The sequence below is a fragment of the Schistocerca gregaria genome, chromosome 4, assembly GCF_023897955.1.
Source record: "Schistocerca gregaria isolate iqSchGreg1 chromosome 4, iqSchGreg1.2, whole genome shotgun sequence".
NCBI classification, from domain to species: domain Eukaryota; kingdom Metazoa; phylum Arthropoda; class Insecta; order Orthoptera; family Acrididae; genus Schistocerca; species Schistocerca gregaria.
This window is the reverse complement of record NC_064923.1, coordinates 314074232-314091348: the sequence shown is the minus strand read 5'-3', so window position 1 is coordinate 314091348 and position 17117 is coordinate 314074232. Positions and strand designations below refer to the sequence as shown.

Here is a 17117-nt window from a genome sequence, read left to right as displayed (position 1 = left end):
GTTGCGAAAGCTCGTAATTCTGTGTGTGTGTTTGTGTGTTTTGTTCATGTGCCTGTCTGCCGGCGCTTTCCCGCTTGGTAAGTCTTGGAATCTTTGTTTTTAATATATTTTTCCCATGTGGAAGTTTCTTTCTGTTTTATATATATATGCACTGAAATTGTGCAGAATTCATCAATGGAGTAGAAGGAGTTGGCCACCAATAAATCCTTTAGGCTTCTCTTAAAGTGAATTTCATTGGTTGTTAAGCTTTTTATGGCTGCTGGCTAGTTATTGAAACTTTGTGTTCCTGAATAATGCACACCTTTTTGTACAAGACTAAGTGACTTTAAATCCTTGTGAATGTTATTCTTATATCTACACTCCTGGAAATTGAAATAAGAACACCGTGAATTCATTGTCCCAGGAACGGGAAACTTTATTGACACATTCCTGGGGTCAGATACATCACATGATCACACTGACAGAACCACAGGCACAAAGACACAGGCAACAGAGCATGCACAATGTTGGCACTAGTACAGTGTATATCCACCTTTCACAGCAATGCAGGCTGCTATTCTCCCATGGAGACGATCGTAGAGATGCTGGATGTAGTCCTGTGGAACAGCTTGCCATGCCATTTCCACCTGGCGCCTCAGTTGGACCAGCGTACGTGCTGGACGTGCAGACCGCGTGAGACGACGCTTCATCCAGTCCCAAACATGCTCAATGGGGGACAGATCCGGAGATCTTGCTGGCCAGGGTAGTTGACTTACACCTTCTAGAGCACGTTGGGTGGCACGGGATACATGCGGACGTGCATTGTCCTGTTGGAACTGCAAGTTCCCTTGCCGGTCTAGGAATGGTAGAACGATGGGTTCGATGACGGTTTGGATGTACCGTGCACTATTCAATGTCCCCTCGACGATCACCAGAGATGTACGGCCAGTGTAGGAGATCGCTCCCCACACCGTGATGCCGGGTGTTGGCCCTATGTGCCTCGGTCGTATGCAGTCCTGATTGTGGTGCTCATCTGCATGGCGCCAAACACGCATACGACCATCATTGGCACCAAGGCAGAAGCGACTCTCATCGCTGAAGACAACACGTCTCCATTAGTCCCTCCATTCACGCCTGTCGCGACACCACTGGAGGCGGGCTGCACGATGTTGGGGTGTGAGCAGAAGACGGCCTAACGGTGTGCGGGACCGTAGCCCAGCTTCATGGAGACGGTTGCGAATGGTCCTCGCTGATACCCCAGGAGCAACAGTGTCCCTAATTTGCTGGGAAGTGGCGGTGCGGTCCCCTACGGCAATGCATAGGATCCTACGGTCTTGGCGTGTATCCGTGCGTCGCTGCGGTCCGGTCCCAGGTCGACAGGCACGTGCACCTTCCGCCGACCACTGGCGACAACATCGATGTACTGTGGAGACCTCATGCCCCACGTATTGAGCAATTCTGCCGTACGTCCACCCGGCCTCTCGCATGCCCACTATACACCCTCGCTCAAAGTCCGTCAACTGCACATACGGTTCACGTCCACGCTGTCGCGGCATGCTACCAGTGTTAAAGACTGCAATGGAGCTCCGTATGCCACGGCAAACTGGCTGACACTGACGGCGGTGGTGCACAAATGCTGCGCAGCTAGCGCCATTCGACGGCCAACACCGTGGTTCCTGGTGTGTCCACTCAGCCGTGCGTGTGATCATTGCTTGTACAGCCCTCTCGCAGTGTCTGGAGCAAGTATGGTGTGCCTGACACACTGGTGTCAATGTGTTCTTTTTTCCATTTCCAGGAGTGTAGTATTGATTCCATGAATTGAGCTGTTAGTTTAAAAAGTGATATATTTTTAATGACAAATTTCATTAAGGAATAAATATACTGGGAAGCAGTAGTTAGTATCCCTAGTTTCCTAAACAGGCTTCTGCAGGATATTCTTGAGGTCACACCACATATAACTCTTACTGCATGTTTTTTGTGCCCGGAAAACTTAAGCTTGGCTTTTTCATTTTTATATCCCCTACATCTGACAAAATTCACATTGCAAACAGAGATTTGTTAAGACGCTTCAGCAGTTCTGTGGTGTGTTTCTCCCAGTTGAACTTATTATCTAGCTGTAATCCCAAGAATTTAACACTGTCCACTTCTTCTATCTTCTTGTCATTGTATGTTAGACATATATTCGTGGGATACCCCATTACAAGTTCTGAAGTGCATGTAGTGTGTTTTTTCAAAGTTTAGTGACAAAGAATTGGCTATGAACCAGTGATTAATGTCCACAAATATTGTATTAGTTGATCTTTCTAAGACTACACTTGTTTTGCTATTTATTGCAATGTTTGTATCATCAACAAACAAAACGAACTTGGCATCTGGTAATGTTACTGATGAAAGGTCATTGATATACACAAGTAAAAGTAAGGGCCCCAAAATGGAACCTTGTGGGAAGCCACATGTAATTAGTTCCCAGTTGGATGATGCCTGATAGCTTGATACATGTCTCTTTCCTAATAACACCCTTTTTTTCCTGCCAGAGATATGAGATTTGAACCATTTTGCAGCATTTCCTATTACACTATAATATTCTAATTTACTTAAAAGGATATTGTGATTCACACAGTCAAATGCCTTTGACAGATCACAAAATTTACCAGTTGCCTGCAATTATTTGTCTAATGAATTAAGCACATTTTCACTGTAAGTGTAGATAGCCTTCTCAATATCAGAACCTTTTAGGAATCCAAACTGTGACTTTGACAGTATGTTATTTGAGATAAGATAGTTATAAAGCCCACTATACATTACTTTTTCTAAAATTTTTTAGAATGCTGGCAACAGTGAAATTGGACGGAAATTTGATGCTATTCCTTAAGCTCCCTTCTTAAACAGTGGCTTAACTTCAGCATATTTCAACCATTCAGGAAATATTCCACTGATAAACGACTGGTTACACAGATAGCTTAATATATTACTTAGCTCAGAATCACATTCTTTAATTAACTTTGGTGATATTTCATCATACCCACTAGATGTTTTTGATTTTAAAGATTTTATGATGGACATTATTTCTGTTGGGGTAGTGAGGGTCAAATTCATATTATGGAAGTTACTTGAAATGTCTGGTCTGAGGTATTCCATAGCAGCATTTATCGAACCTGACAACCCCATCTTTTCAGTAACAGTTACAAAATGTTTGTTAAAAAGTTCTGCAACACTATACACATCTGTCACCAATGTATCATGTACTCTTAATGCTATTTGTTCCTATTCATGGTTGGTTCTACCGGTCTCCTCCTTCACTATATCCCATATTGTCTTTATTTTGTTATCTGATATGACTATCTTTTCCTTGTAATATATTTGCTTTGATGTCCGTATTACAGTCTTTAATATTTTGCAGTATTTCTTGTAATGTGCTATATTATCAAAATCAGAACTGTTTTGGATTGACAGATACTGTTTTCTTTTTGTTTTACAAGACACCCTATTCCTTGAGTAATCCATGGCTTCTTTGTAGACTTTGCTCTAACCTTGGTAAGTTTTGGGGGAAAACAGTGTTCGAATAAGGTAAGCAATTTATTAGCAAAAGTGTTATATTTTTCATTCATGCCATGGGCACTGTAAACATCAGTCCAGTGAATGTGTCTGAGGAGTGTCCTAAAATAATCAATTTTTGGTTTATTGATTACCCTCTTGAGCTCAGATTTAACAGATTTTATATCCTGTTCACTATTAACATTTAACAGAAGGAACTGCAGGTCATGGTCTGAGAGGCCATTGACTATTGTTTTTGTAATATAAGTTTGTTCATTGGACTTTTCTATAAATATATTATCAATGGCTGTTTGTGAAGCAATTGGCTACCCTAGTGGGGAACTTTACAGTGGGAATTAAGTTGAATGATATTGTTACTAACTCAAATAAGTTCTTATTGGGAGAGTCTTTAAGGAAATCTACATTGAAATCACCAGCAACCACTATTTCTTTCTTTTGAGTGACTATAGAGAAAACCTCCTCTATGTCCCTTCCATGGTAATGCAGAGCACTCTTCAGGTTGAATTTCTTGCATGTCTACTTGCACCACAACTACATCTCCAAATCAGTGTGAGTACTGCGCTACATGTGGTTGGTACAGTTTACCATCACATTCGAGGTATTCTGTAGGATTCATATAGGCTTGAGTTTGTTGACAGTAACAGTCACTGGTTTCCCATTCAGTAAGTTGCCAAACATGTTATTTTCCCATCTAATCACTCTGTGTGGGCTTGAGTATGGCTGTTGCAATGCTGGGTGGACAGAATCATATCTTTGCATTACCCATTGCAGTTCTTTAGTGTTTGATGATGGATGAAGATTTTGTGTGAATAGTGTACCTGGGTGGGGAGTGGGGGTAAGACACCTGTGTCTTGAGGTGAGAAATGTGCCGCTTCATCTAAAGATGAGAAGAGGAATTTGTTTCTCTGTTGGTAGAATGGATGGCTCTGTGAAGTTTGCCAGTAGATTTAGTGGTTCTCTTTACGTGATTTCCACGAGGGACACCGGAGGTCCAACTTATATGCCAAATGCACCTAAAAGCACCAATGACAGGGCTTCTGTCCATTCCCTTTCATGACTCATAAGGGCTGTTTTTAGTGTGTGGCACCAGTGCCCCACTAGGTATTACTTTGAGGGAGATAATCTGTGGGTCATAATTGCTGAACAAAGCGCAAGTGATAGGGTTTGTTAAAAAATGCTGGTTCAAATTGTTTGCCTTGATCATTTTTAATTAAGGCAGAACAGCCAAATTGGGAAATTCATAAACTGTCAAATGCTTTTGATGTGAAACTTCCTGGCAGATTAAAACTGTGTGCCCGACCGAGACTCGAACTCGGGACCTTTGCCTTTCGCGGGCAAGTGCTCTACCAACTGGGCTACCGAAGCACGACTCACGCCCAGTACTCACAGCTTTACTTCTGCCAGTACCTCGTCTCCTACCTTCCAAACTTTACAGAAGCTCTCCTGCGAACCATGCAGAACTAGCACTCCTGAAAGAAAGGATATTGCGGAGACATGGCTTAGCCACAGCCTGGGGGATGTTTCCAGAATGAGAATTTTCACTCTGCAGTGGAGTGTGCGCTGATATGAAACTTCCTGGCAGATTAAAACTGTGTGCCCGACCGAGACTCGAACTCGGGACCTTTGCCTTTCGCGGGCAAGAGCACGACTCACGCCCGGTACTCACAGCTTTACTTCTGCCAGTACCTCGTCTCCTACCTTCCAAACTTTACAGAAGCTCTCCTGCGAACCATGCAGAACTAGCACTCCTGAAAGAAAGGATATTGCGGAGACATGGCTTAGCCACAGCCTGGGGGATGTTTCCAGAATGAGATTTTCACTCTGCAGCGGAGTGTGCGCTGATATGAAACTTCCTGGCAGATTAAAACTGTGTGCCCGACAGAGACTCGAACTCGGGACCTTTGCCTTTCGCGGGCAAGTGCTCTACTATCTGAGCTACCGAAGCACGACTCACGCCCGGTGCTCACAGCTTTACTTCTGCCAAGTCTACAAATGCTAGAAACGTAGGTTTGCCCTTCCTTAATCTAGCTTCTAAGATAAGTCGTAGGGTCAGTATTGCCTCACGTGTTCCAACATTTCTACGGAATCCAAACTGATCTTCCCCGAGGTCGGCTTCTACTAGTTTTTCCATTCGTCTGTAAAGAACTCGCATTAGTATTTCGCAGCTGTGACTTATTAAACTGGTAGTTCGGTAATTTTCACATCTGTCAACACCTGCTTTCTTTGGGATTGGAATTATTATATTTTTCTTGTAGTCTGAGGCTATTTCGCCTGTCTCATACATTTTGCTCACCAGATGGTAGAGTTTTGTCAGGACTGGCTCTCCCAAGGCTGTCAGTAGTACCAATGGATTGTTGTCTACTCTGGGGGCCTTGTTTCGACTCAGGTCTTTCAGTGCTCTGTCAAACTCTTCATGCAGTATCGTATCTCCCATTTCATCTTCATCTACATCCTCTTCCATTTCCATAATATTGTCCTCAAGTACATCGCCCTTGTATAGACCTTCTATATACTCCTTCCACCTTTCTGCTTTCCCTTCTTTGGTTAGGAAGTTAATTTTTTTCCTTCTCTGTACAAGACTTCAACTATTTGGTGTCTGTTTTGTAGATATGACTTTACCCATTCATAGGCTGGGCCTCTGACACCAATGCATTCTTCAGAAAACAAAACTGATCATGCTTGCATGCTGATAGTAATATGAAATTATGTTCAAAGTATTGACCACTCATAAATATCATAACAGGCACTGGCTACCCCTTCACTTCACCTTATAGATTTATCTTACCTTAAATTTAATTTAGTGAAATTAGATTTTGAGGACTCAAACGAACACAAAACTTTCATATTACCTGAATTTTTTATTTTTTCAGTTTGTCTTTTGCTTGATATTATCTCAGATAAACAATTTAAGACACTTTTTCACACTATTAATATTTTTCAATATATTAAAAACAAAGATTCCAAGACTTACCAAGCGGGAAAGCGCCGGCAGACAGGCACATGAACAAAACACACAAACACACACACAGAATTGCTAGCTTTCGCAACCGATGGTTGCTTCTTCAGGAAGGAGAGGGAAAGACGAAAGGATGTAGGTTTTAAGGGAGAGGGTAAGGAGTCATTCCAATCCCGGGAGCGGAAAGACTTCCCTTAGGGGAAAAAAAGGACAGATGTACACTCGCGCACACACACACACATATCCATCCACACATACACAGACACAAATTAATATTTTTCTATTTAATTAACTTCCCCAATGTTTTACAACTGAGTCTAGTTTTAGTTTTCACAATGTTGGAGTGAGTCTCAAAAACTGAATATTTTGATCCTACTGAAATTGCAGTGTACTACTTTAATCTTATTCCTCAGAACTTCCTCTCTCACCTTTCATATCTACTTTTCTTCTTTTCCCTTCAGAGATGGTGTCCTATTGTAACATCCAACCTATCACCCAATGTATTAACACAAGTGTAGTTCCTCCTTTCTTGGTACTCCTGTACACATGGCCTATCCCTTCCCGTATTTACTTCTTTTCTTTCCTCTGCCGCCCCCTTGTGTTGAGACAGTATTACTCCCACCTTGTAAATAAAAAGGATTGATCACCTGATTGTATTTCTTTGTCTTATGTTCGTTCCCTAATTACAAACCTTTCGTTTCTTCTTGTCTTTCTTATCCCATTGTATCCAGCAATCCTTGTATGTTATCATTTAATTGTGTTAAACTAAACTCTGTCTGAACAGGCCCAACAGTGCCATTTGACCACCATGTCATCCTCATCAGGCATCAGTAGATGTGGATATGGAGGACCATTTGGTGAGCACACTGCTCTCCCAGCTGTTGTCAGTTTTCGTGACCAGAGCCACCTTTTCTCAGTCAGATAGCTCTTCAATTTACCTCACAAGAGCAATGTGCACACTGCTTGCCAACAGTACTCAGCAGACTTAGATGGTCACCCATCCACATGTCAACCAAGCCCAACAGTGCTTAACTTCAATGACTGAAAGAAACAGCTGCTACTACTGCAGCATGGCTGCTGGCCATTTCACTGTGTTGCTTGTCATTAAATTATGTCAAAAGAATGGTAATCCCATGATCAGGCACTGAAGACCATACAATTGCTGACTGAATGCTGTATCATCATCACTCATTCATCACTGGAATTAAATCATCTTATCATGCCATAAATGTTGTTTTAGCGGTCATGTTAACTCATCATGCATGTTACTTTAGCAGTCATGTTTGGCCATTTCTTCCACACATCAGTGTGACATTGCTACAATGTGAAGAAGAAGAAACATTTTTGAAGGAATGCACCATCACAATTTACTCAATTAAGATCTTATGGAGTATGATCTGTATTGTAAAGAGGCATTTCTTGTGTAACTGGATATCAAAGCTATTTAAAATAAAGGACATTAAAGTAAATGGAAAAAAGAATTTTCCCACAATGAGAATAAATATATTTTGACATAGGGAAAGATAGATTTGGTACCATACAATGGTAGTATGAATGGAAGAGGAATATTACAAATGCTGAGAGTGAAGAACAAATGAACATAGCGCCAAAGACAGATGCTATTCCAAACCCCCATTCCTGGAGGGAGGGGGGTTACTTTGCTAGTGAGCTGGAGAATAAGATGTTTATCAATCCTACAGAATGGATACCACCAGCATCACCCCCACAGACCCCAAAAATTGTTCACAACACCCTGCTTTTTTGAGCCAGTGTGATTCCTCCTCAGTAATTGTCTCTTCATATTTATCTCAGCTTATGCAGATGTGTTTCTCTCTTTTCATTTGCTGCCACTTGTTAATGATGCTACAATTACAACTAAATGTATCTCTCTAAGTTGAAAAGTTAATAAAGAATGCTACCTGCATGGTTATTGAAATAAATTTGTTTGACAATTTCAAGGAAGTCATTGTCTTACCTTGTAAATACTGTACACTTGTAAATACTGTACACACTCAGTGAAACAGAAGATTCTGAATTTTAAGATGCTGAAGCAGGTGCATCCTGTGGCCACCATCTTTCTGAAGACTAAGATCATTATGAACAGCTTCATCAGCGTACTTTTTTTTTTCTTTTTTTTTTTTTCTTTTTTTCTTCGCATTGCACCTGAGATTCTTGGTGCAGTACAATAAGCACTTAAGCACTGGGCTGTATAAACAATTATTGGTTAAAAAATACTTGAGCTTTGATTTGAGCAGAGTAAAGTATGGTATTGACAGTGAACCATTTGCCTTAACTGAAATATTATTCAGTGCATTTTATGACTCATTGTACGCAGAATGGCACAGTTCCAGTGTCAGAAATAGCTAAATTGTTGACCAGAAGCATTTAAAACAGCCTCTTACATGCATTTCTGTATCAAACATGCTGCTCAGAACTACTAGTGAACAACATCATGTCATCAACAGCTACCATGACAAACATACAGAATCCAGCAAACACAGGCTTACCAGCACCTCTTTAACACTATCATATCCATCAGCTTTAAAACTGCATGGACCATCCCAGCATGCCTTCCTCATCTGTCAGAATTCCCATTCACATGTCAGCCCACTTCATGTTACCCTTAAACTCAAACAGCACACTTTGGCTAAGGTGTGAATTTGGACTAAGAAGGGAGGCATGCTGGGGTAGTCCATGCAGTTGTTGAAACTTTTGCTAGCTCTCAACTTTGTTATTGCTTGCGTAACAACTAATATATGAGATAAAATATGTTGCTACAAAAAAGCCCTGAAATACTTTTTAGGGATGCTGTGCTGTGACTTTCTTTGGATCATTAACTTTCAACAAAACAAAATATATAATGTTCTTATTATTCTGGATCTGTATTTCGATTAAAGGAAGATCGTTTCATTACTGTAACTCACTATGAAGTTCAACATATCTTCCTTACTTTACAGTTACTGTAAAGGTTACTGAAAATTATTTGGTTATCAATACTGATGTTACAGTACGCAGTGTTTGTTCAAATCTGCTGGTCTGCCCTGCAATTCTGAAAGCTGAAAGAAATAATTTGAGTTCACTACTACCTGTCCGCTTCTTTGCAGTACGATTGGTTTCATTTAATGCAGTTTGAATGCGCCGTGGCAACGGCTCTTTCATTCGTAGTGCAGCTCTGTACCACAAATAATATTCAAATAGCTGAAAATGTCTTAAAAGGATGGGATAAATTACCAGGCAAGCTTATTACAAATCATAATGCAAGTTTTCACTAAGTAATTCTATTCAAAACATTTAGACAGATTAAATTATTACACTCCTTTACAAATCAGTAACTAATGGCGTCCTTCTCTCAATCTTGACAAAATAATGCTACACAAGCATACAATATAGTGTCACAGACTCTTCCTACTACTTATACTTGTTGTGACATATTCCTATTAAAAAAAGAAATCATCCAGTTCAATTATTCTTTTCTCCTTTTTTGCCACATATAATATGTGTTTTGCTAGGAGACTTACAAAACCCACTGTCCCAGAGTGGTGTAATAGTTAGCGTGTCTGTCAAGTGAGCAGGAAACTCCGGTTCGAATACTAGCCCACGTACAAATTTTCATTCATTGCTTTAATCTTCCTATATACATAATAGATCAGGGTTGCTGCAAGTTCTGGAAATCAGGGAATTTCAAATGTGTCAGGGAAATCAGGGAAATTTGAAAAAAAAAAACACTGGAAAAATCTCATTGGTCTCATTTCATCAACATGGTGTCCGTGACATGTGAACAGCTGGCCATGATGGGTCAAAACCACAGTTCTCTGATGGATTTGGCCTGCCAATCTGAAGCCCATCATTTCCCACTAATCTGTAAGCCCTGCCCATCGGATCTAGTTTCACTGACCTGGGTCTGTTCGTGTGTGGCATAATGCGGCAGATTTTTGTGGTTTATCCAAGGATCCAGGACTGCGGTGTTCCTCAGCAGGCCAGGGGCCATGGGCGATGGATTTCAGGAACTGTGAGTGTCTCACTGCAAGTAGATTGTACAGTGCGGTGTTTTACAGAAATTTTATTTATTCTAGAACATTTATCACTTTAAAAATAATTTATATATTGTAAGGTACGGACGATAAGAAGAAGAAAATTGTGGCAGTTGCTGACAATTTGTATGCCATGTACTCATATATTTCTCAAAAGAAAAATCACACAATACCTGTAAAATAATAGACTGAACACGGTGACTAATAACTGACAATAATGAACATAGTAGAAGCAACATTTTATTGATACTCACCCATATTGTTGGTTTACACAACTCTTCCCTGCCTTATACACTTCTTTTAAGAGGCCTAATTTTTTTCTGATGTTATTTCTGGAATCAGTGAAGGTATTTTAAATGGAACACATATACCATTTGCCTTGCTTTCTCCATCTAAAAACTGTTCATTACAAAAGATGTTGATGTTAGTACTTAAGATTTTTGCTCACAGGGGGGAGAAATCTACCACAGGGTCCCAGCCTTCGCTTCATCTTTTCCCTTTGATGCTGCATGTCTGTCCTCTTGCTGTTCTTTTTACCCTCCCTTGGGTAACATGTCTGGGGTGTTTTTGGGAATGTTCTGCACTGTTCATAGCCAACAAAAGAAAAGTCTCACCACTGTTTTTCATTCATTTTTCCTTTCTTCATTCACCTTCTCCTACCTTTCCTCCACCTCAGCATTTGAGGCTCCTCTTGTTTCTTCTTCCTTCCTGTGTGCTGCTGAAGGCAGCCCCATGCATCTGACACATAACAAGTGACTGGGTAACATGTAATTCCCAGCTCCGGTTCAACAGGTAGGTTTCGCAGTTACCCTCTGGTACAGGCCAGGCGCAGGGTGGGGTGATTGTCTGAGCTGCTACCTTCCCAGATTGCCAACTGGTCCCTCTGTCAGGTGTCTGGGAAGTGAGACCTGAGGTGTGAACAGTTACCTAAGGTGGGTGAACCCCCTTGTCATGGGGGGACCGCAGTTGGAAGGAACATGCCATTGGAGATGCTGGTAATCATGGGGGATTATCTCGCAATGAGCCAATCATCTTCACAATCAGCATCCACGAAACATAAATGTAATGAGGCTAAGGATTAAAAGACCTGCCCAGTTGCACCATGGTTCCTCATGGTTTCAGGTATTGAAGATGGTCAGTCGTTCGCAATGCAAAATACATTTGTTATTCAGAAAGGTGTTGATGCAGTTGCCAGACCTGTGAAATCTTGCTCTTGTTTACAGAATGGCACTTTGCTTTTGGAGACTACTTCTGGTTCCCAAGCACAACAACTGCTAGCCACTTCACTTTTCCACGACTATACTGTTCATGTCAAGGCCCATCAATTACTGAATTCATCCTGTGGTGTTATTTACACTAGGCTGCTCGATGGTCTGACTGAGGTCAAAATCCAAACATACCTCTCTCATTGAGGTGTCACTGTCATCCATCAAGTTATGAAAAGGTAGATACCTCTTTAGCACTCACATGCACTCTTTCTTCCACCTTTGATTGTGTGGTGCTTCCATCCAAGATGAAAACAGGCTATGATGTTCTCACAGTCTAACCATGCATTCTGAACATGATACGCTTAGCAATGTCATCATTTCTTCCTGGTCCATTTTGACCTTCTGTGAGGTCAGCATTCCATCTCATGGGGTAGTCATGCTGTTCATATGGGATGTTGTCCATGGCCAAACCATCTCCCTGACTACCTGTCTTCAAGTTGTTGCAGATTGCCTTTTCCTTCCTCACTTGACCTTTTCCCTTTGTGCCATTTACATCTATCCATCATTCAATGTCACCAGAGCCAACTCCTCCCTTAGCAGGTAGCTACCCCACCCATTTCTGCTGCTCACCATCCCATTTGGGGTTCAATCAGAACTTGTCTGAGAGATGCCTCTGACCTTCTTAATCAACTAACCTTTTCTGTCTTAACACGGGAGCACCCACATTCCTTTCAGACTCGTCACACACCTATTCCCATTTGGACCTATCCTTCTGCACTGTGCACCTCCCCATTGTCTTGAGTGGTCCGTTCTGTCTCCTACTTGGGCGACCATTTTCCGTGTGTTGTCCATTTGCTGACTCCTCTCCCACCTCCTTGCACATCCACATCACAGCTTACTAAGGCCAATCTGAGGCTTTACTCCTCCCTGGCAACCTTCAACACAGTTTCCTCAGGTGTAATGACCAGGTAGAATATCTTACAAATATTTTCCTTACTGCTGCAGAACGTTCCATTCCCCGCATTTTGTCTTTATCACGCCATGTCCCTGTCTCCTGGTAGACTGTGATGTGCCATGACACAATTTGCATGGGGAGACGTGCTCTCTGCACTTTTAACCATTATCCCATGATGGGAAACTGCATTCATTATAAACACACACATCCACAGTGTCGTCATGTTCTTCAGGATAACAAAAAAGATAGCTTGATTTCATTCATTAGTTCTTTTAACAGTTCCACTTCCTCATCCACCCTCTGAGCCAACCGCCGATGGCTCTGTGGGACCAAGATCCATTCCCCAGTTTCCTGCCTGACAGCAGTAGATGATGCATCATGCACCCTATTGTCATCTACAACACCTTGAGCCACCATTTCGCAGAAATTTTGAGCTCCTCCCAATATCACCCTGCCTCCTACACTTGTTTCCACAAGTGTAGGAGGCTTGGGCAGCACCCTTCTCTTCTCAGAATCATGAGTGTTTAAATGCCACCTTTACTATGAGGGAACTAGATCATGCTCTCACTTCATCCAGATCCTCTGACCTATGGCCAGTGTTGGATAGACCATCAGAGACAGAGCACCTCGTGTTCCTGCTGCTAATAAGGCAAGTACATGATTCATTTGTTATATATTTTTATGAGCTTCCAATAGGAGTGACTTATTTACAGATACCTTTGTAGTTACTAGATTATTTTTGTAATTTCCTTTGTGTTTGAATGCTTACTAGGCACAAGCTTTTATATTAATACCAGTGTATCATACAGTACCATCTTTGCTATCAATGGCTATATCGACCCTCATATCATACAGGCTTTTGTTTGCTTTGGTTGGTATAGCTCAATGTCAGATAGACAATCAGAAACAGAGCACCTTGTGTTCCTACTGCTAATAATGCGAGTACACTATTTGTTCATTATATATTTGTACAAGCTGCCAACAGGAGCGACTTATTTACAGTTACCTGTGTAGTTACTAGATTATTTTTGTAATTTCTTGCATGTTCGAGTGCTTACTAGACACAAGCTTTTATTTCAATAACAGTGTAGCATACAGTACAGCTGCTGCTATCGATCATACAGGCTTTTGTTTGTTTTAGTTAGTATATGTCAGTGTCGGATACACGGTCAGAGAAAGAGCACCTCGTGTTCCTGCTGCTAAAAAGGTGAGTACACCATTAATTTGTTATACATTTTTATGAGCTTCCAAAAGGAGCAACTCATTTACATATACCTGTGTAGGTACTAGATTATTTTTGTAATTTCTTGCATGTTTGAGTGCTTACTAGGAACAAGCCTTTATTTTAATAAAAGCATAGCATACAGTACTGCTGTTGTTATTGACTCTCATATTGTATAGGCTTTTGTTTGTTTGAGTTAGTGTAGATCGGTGTCGTTTAGACTGTTAGTGAGAGAGCACTTCGAATTCCTGCTGCTAGTAAGCCAAGTACGCTGTTCCTTTGTTACATATTTTTAGGAGCTTCAAGCAGGTGCGACTGCAGTAATGGATAGGAACTGTGATTGCTGTTTACAGATGTGAGCTGAGTTGGTGACCCTTCACTCACACCTCCAGGCTGTGTTGGCTTCCATCACACAGCTTGAGGCTGCTGCCAAGGGGCATCACTGTGGGGGGTTGGACACAAGGAAGTGGGGGACATCAAGCATGTCCCATGTGTCATCCAAAAACAGGTTTTGGGTGTTATTTGTGGCTGACAATGTCTCTGAACCAGATGCAGTCATCCACCCTGTTTCAGAAGAAGCTTCTCAGCCTGAAAGGCACTCACAGAGGGTGGGTTTGCTGGTAGTTGTGAGCTCCAGCATTAGGTATTTAATGGGGCCCCTTAGGAACATGGCTGCCAAGGTGGGGAAGGAAGCTAGTGTGCACTCCATGATTCCGGATGTGGGAAGGGTGCTTCTGGATGCCATGAAGAGTACAGGATGCAGCGAACTGCAGGTGGTGGCTCATGTTGGTACCAGTGATGTGTGTCGCTTTGGATTGGAATAAATTCTGTCTGGTTTTGGGTGGCTAGCAGAAATGGTAAAGAGTGCCAGTCTTGCTTGTGAGATTTAGGTAGAGCTCACCATCTGATTGTGGTTCTTTTGTGCAGAGCTGAGTGGAGGGTCTGAATAAGAGGCTCAGGTGGTTTTGTGACCATTTTGGCTGCAGATTCCTTGACTTGCACCATCGGTGGTGGGTTCCCAGGTTCTGCTTAATAGGTCAGGAGTCAACTACGCACAGGAAGCAGCTACATGGGTAGGGGGGGGGGGGGGGGGGGGTATTGGAGGGACTGGGCTATTTTTTTAGGTTGGAGGGTCTCAGGTAACCACAGGAAGGGCACCCGTCTGAAAGGGGATAGGTAAAACACAGTAAGTTAGTTGTAGAAACGGTCAGTATTGTAGTTGTGAATTGTCATAGCTGTGTTGGGAAAGAACCAGAGCTCCAAGCCCTAATAGAAACCACTTAAACTCAAATTGTTATAGGTACAGAAAGCTGGCTAAAGCCAGAAATAAGTTCAGCCAAAGTTTTTTTTCAAATGATCTAACAGCGTTCAGAAAGGATAGATTAACTACAATTGGTGCTGGAGTATTTAGTGCTGTCAGAAGTAGTTTGCCTTTTAGTGCAATGGAAGTAGATAGTTCCTGTGAAATAGTATAGGTACAGATTATACTTGACAGTCAGACTAAACTATTAATTTTATTGTTTACTGACCCCTGACTCAGAACATATAGTTGCTAAAGGGTTCAAAGAAAACTTGAGTCTCATTTCAAATAGGTGTTCCACTTATACAGTAGTAGTTGGTGGTGACTTCAACCTACCCTCGATACACTGGAAAAATTATACTTTTAAAGCTGGCGGCAGGCATAAAACATCGTCTGAAATTGTATTGAATACTTTCTCAGAAAATTATTTTGAACAATTAGTTCATGAGTCCACTCGAAGTGTAAATGGTTGTAAAAGCATACTTGACCTCTTAGAAACAAATAATCCTGGACAAATAGTTAGTATCATGACAAATACAGGGATTAGCGATCACAAGGCAGTTGTTGCGAGGCTGAATGTCATAACAACTACAACCATCAAAAAGAAACGCCAAGTATATCTATTTTAAAAAGCTGATAAAAATGCTCTTAACGCTGCTTTAAGAGACAGTCTTCACTCCTTCCAATCTGGTCATGTAAGCATATAAAAGTTGTGAAATGATTTCAAAGAGATAGTATCAACAGCAATTAAAAGATATATAGCATGTAAATTAATAATTGATGTTACTGATCCCTCATGGTACACAAAATGAGTCAGATCACTGTTGCGGAAGCAGCAAAAAAAGCATGCCAAATTTAAAAGAACGCAAAATCCCCAAGACTGGCAAACTTTTACAGAAGTTCGATATATAACTTGTACTTCAATGTGAGACTCTTTTAATAATTTCCATAATGAAACTCTTGTCTCGAAATCTGGCAGAAAGCCCAAAGAGATTCTGGTCATACATAAAGCACACCAGTGGAAAGACACACTCAATCCCTTCACTGCACGATAACAATGGTGAAGTCATTGCTGACAGTGCCACTAAAGCAGAGTTATTAAACACAGTTTTAAAAAACTTCCTCACCAAAGAAGATGAAGTAAATATATATTCGCGAATTCCAATCAAGAATAACTGCCAAGATGAGAAATAAATATCCTCAGTATCACAATCCAGCTTAAATTACTTAATAAATCCAAGGCTTCCAGTCCAGATTGTATACCAGTCAGGTTCTTATCAGAGTATGCTGATACTCTATTGTTCTGATGACTTAAAGTGCGAGTGTGGGTGTGGGTTATACTGATTTATGTCTCCAAATGATATTCCACTTCTTTACAAGGTGACTTACTTGGAATTTTGCAACACCTCTTCTTTACCGTATAGTCGGCTGCTGGAAAATCTCTTGACTTCTTCTCTGTCAAATACAGCTAGGTACAGGAAATTTTAAGCCTCTTTCTACTTATAAAATGAGTAGACATACAAACTTTCTTTTTCATCAGTTAACAATGTATTTGACTTTCATGCACAACGTAATTCACACTTTCAACATCCATTTGCAACTTTCTGTAAGTGCCTCATACCGTCAAACATTAGAAGCAAAATGAGCTACTACCATGACTTTCTTAAAATGAATCAGAAAATACATCTTGCCTCTACCAAGGATGAGTCAAGAGTCAACAAGAGTACTATTTCAACTGTTCTTGTTTCACATAACAATAGTCAGTGACACAATAAGCACAAAGCTGCATCTAGATTCCATGGTTCTTCCACACACACTCGCTAATACATCTATGGATTGCCGGACAGGTACTTGTTGGTGTTGTTCGACCGTCATGTCTACCTCCTTCCCATGACTGGTTTTAAATGTGCA

The 17117-nt window shown here is 41.2% G+C and overlaps 1 protein-coding gene across 1 annotated transcript in view; it reads left to right on the top strand.

Annotated features, from left to right (window-relative positions):
- The window catches only part of LOC126365881 (dynein axonemal heavy chain 6), a 1020408-nt gene that overhangs the window by 571748 nt on the left and 431543 nt on the right, over positions 1–17117 (top strand). The window lies entirely within an intron of this gene.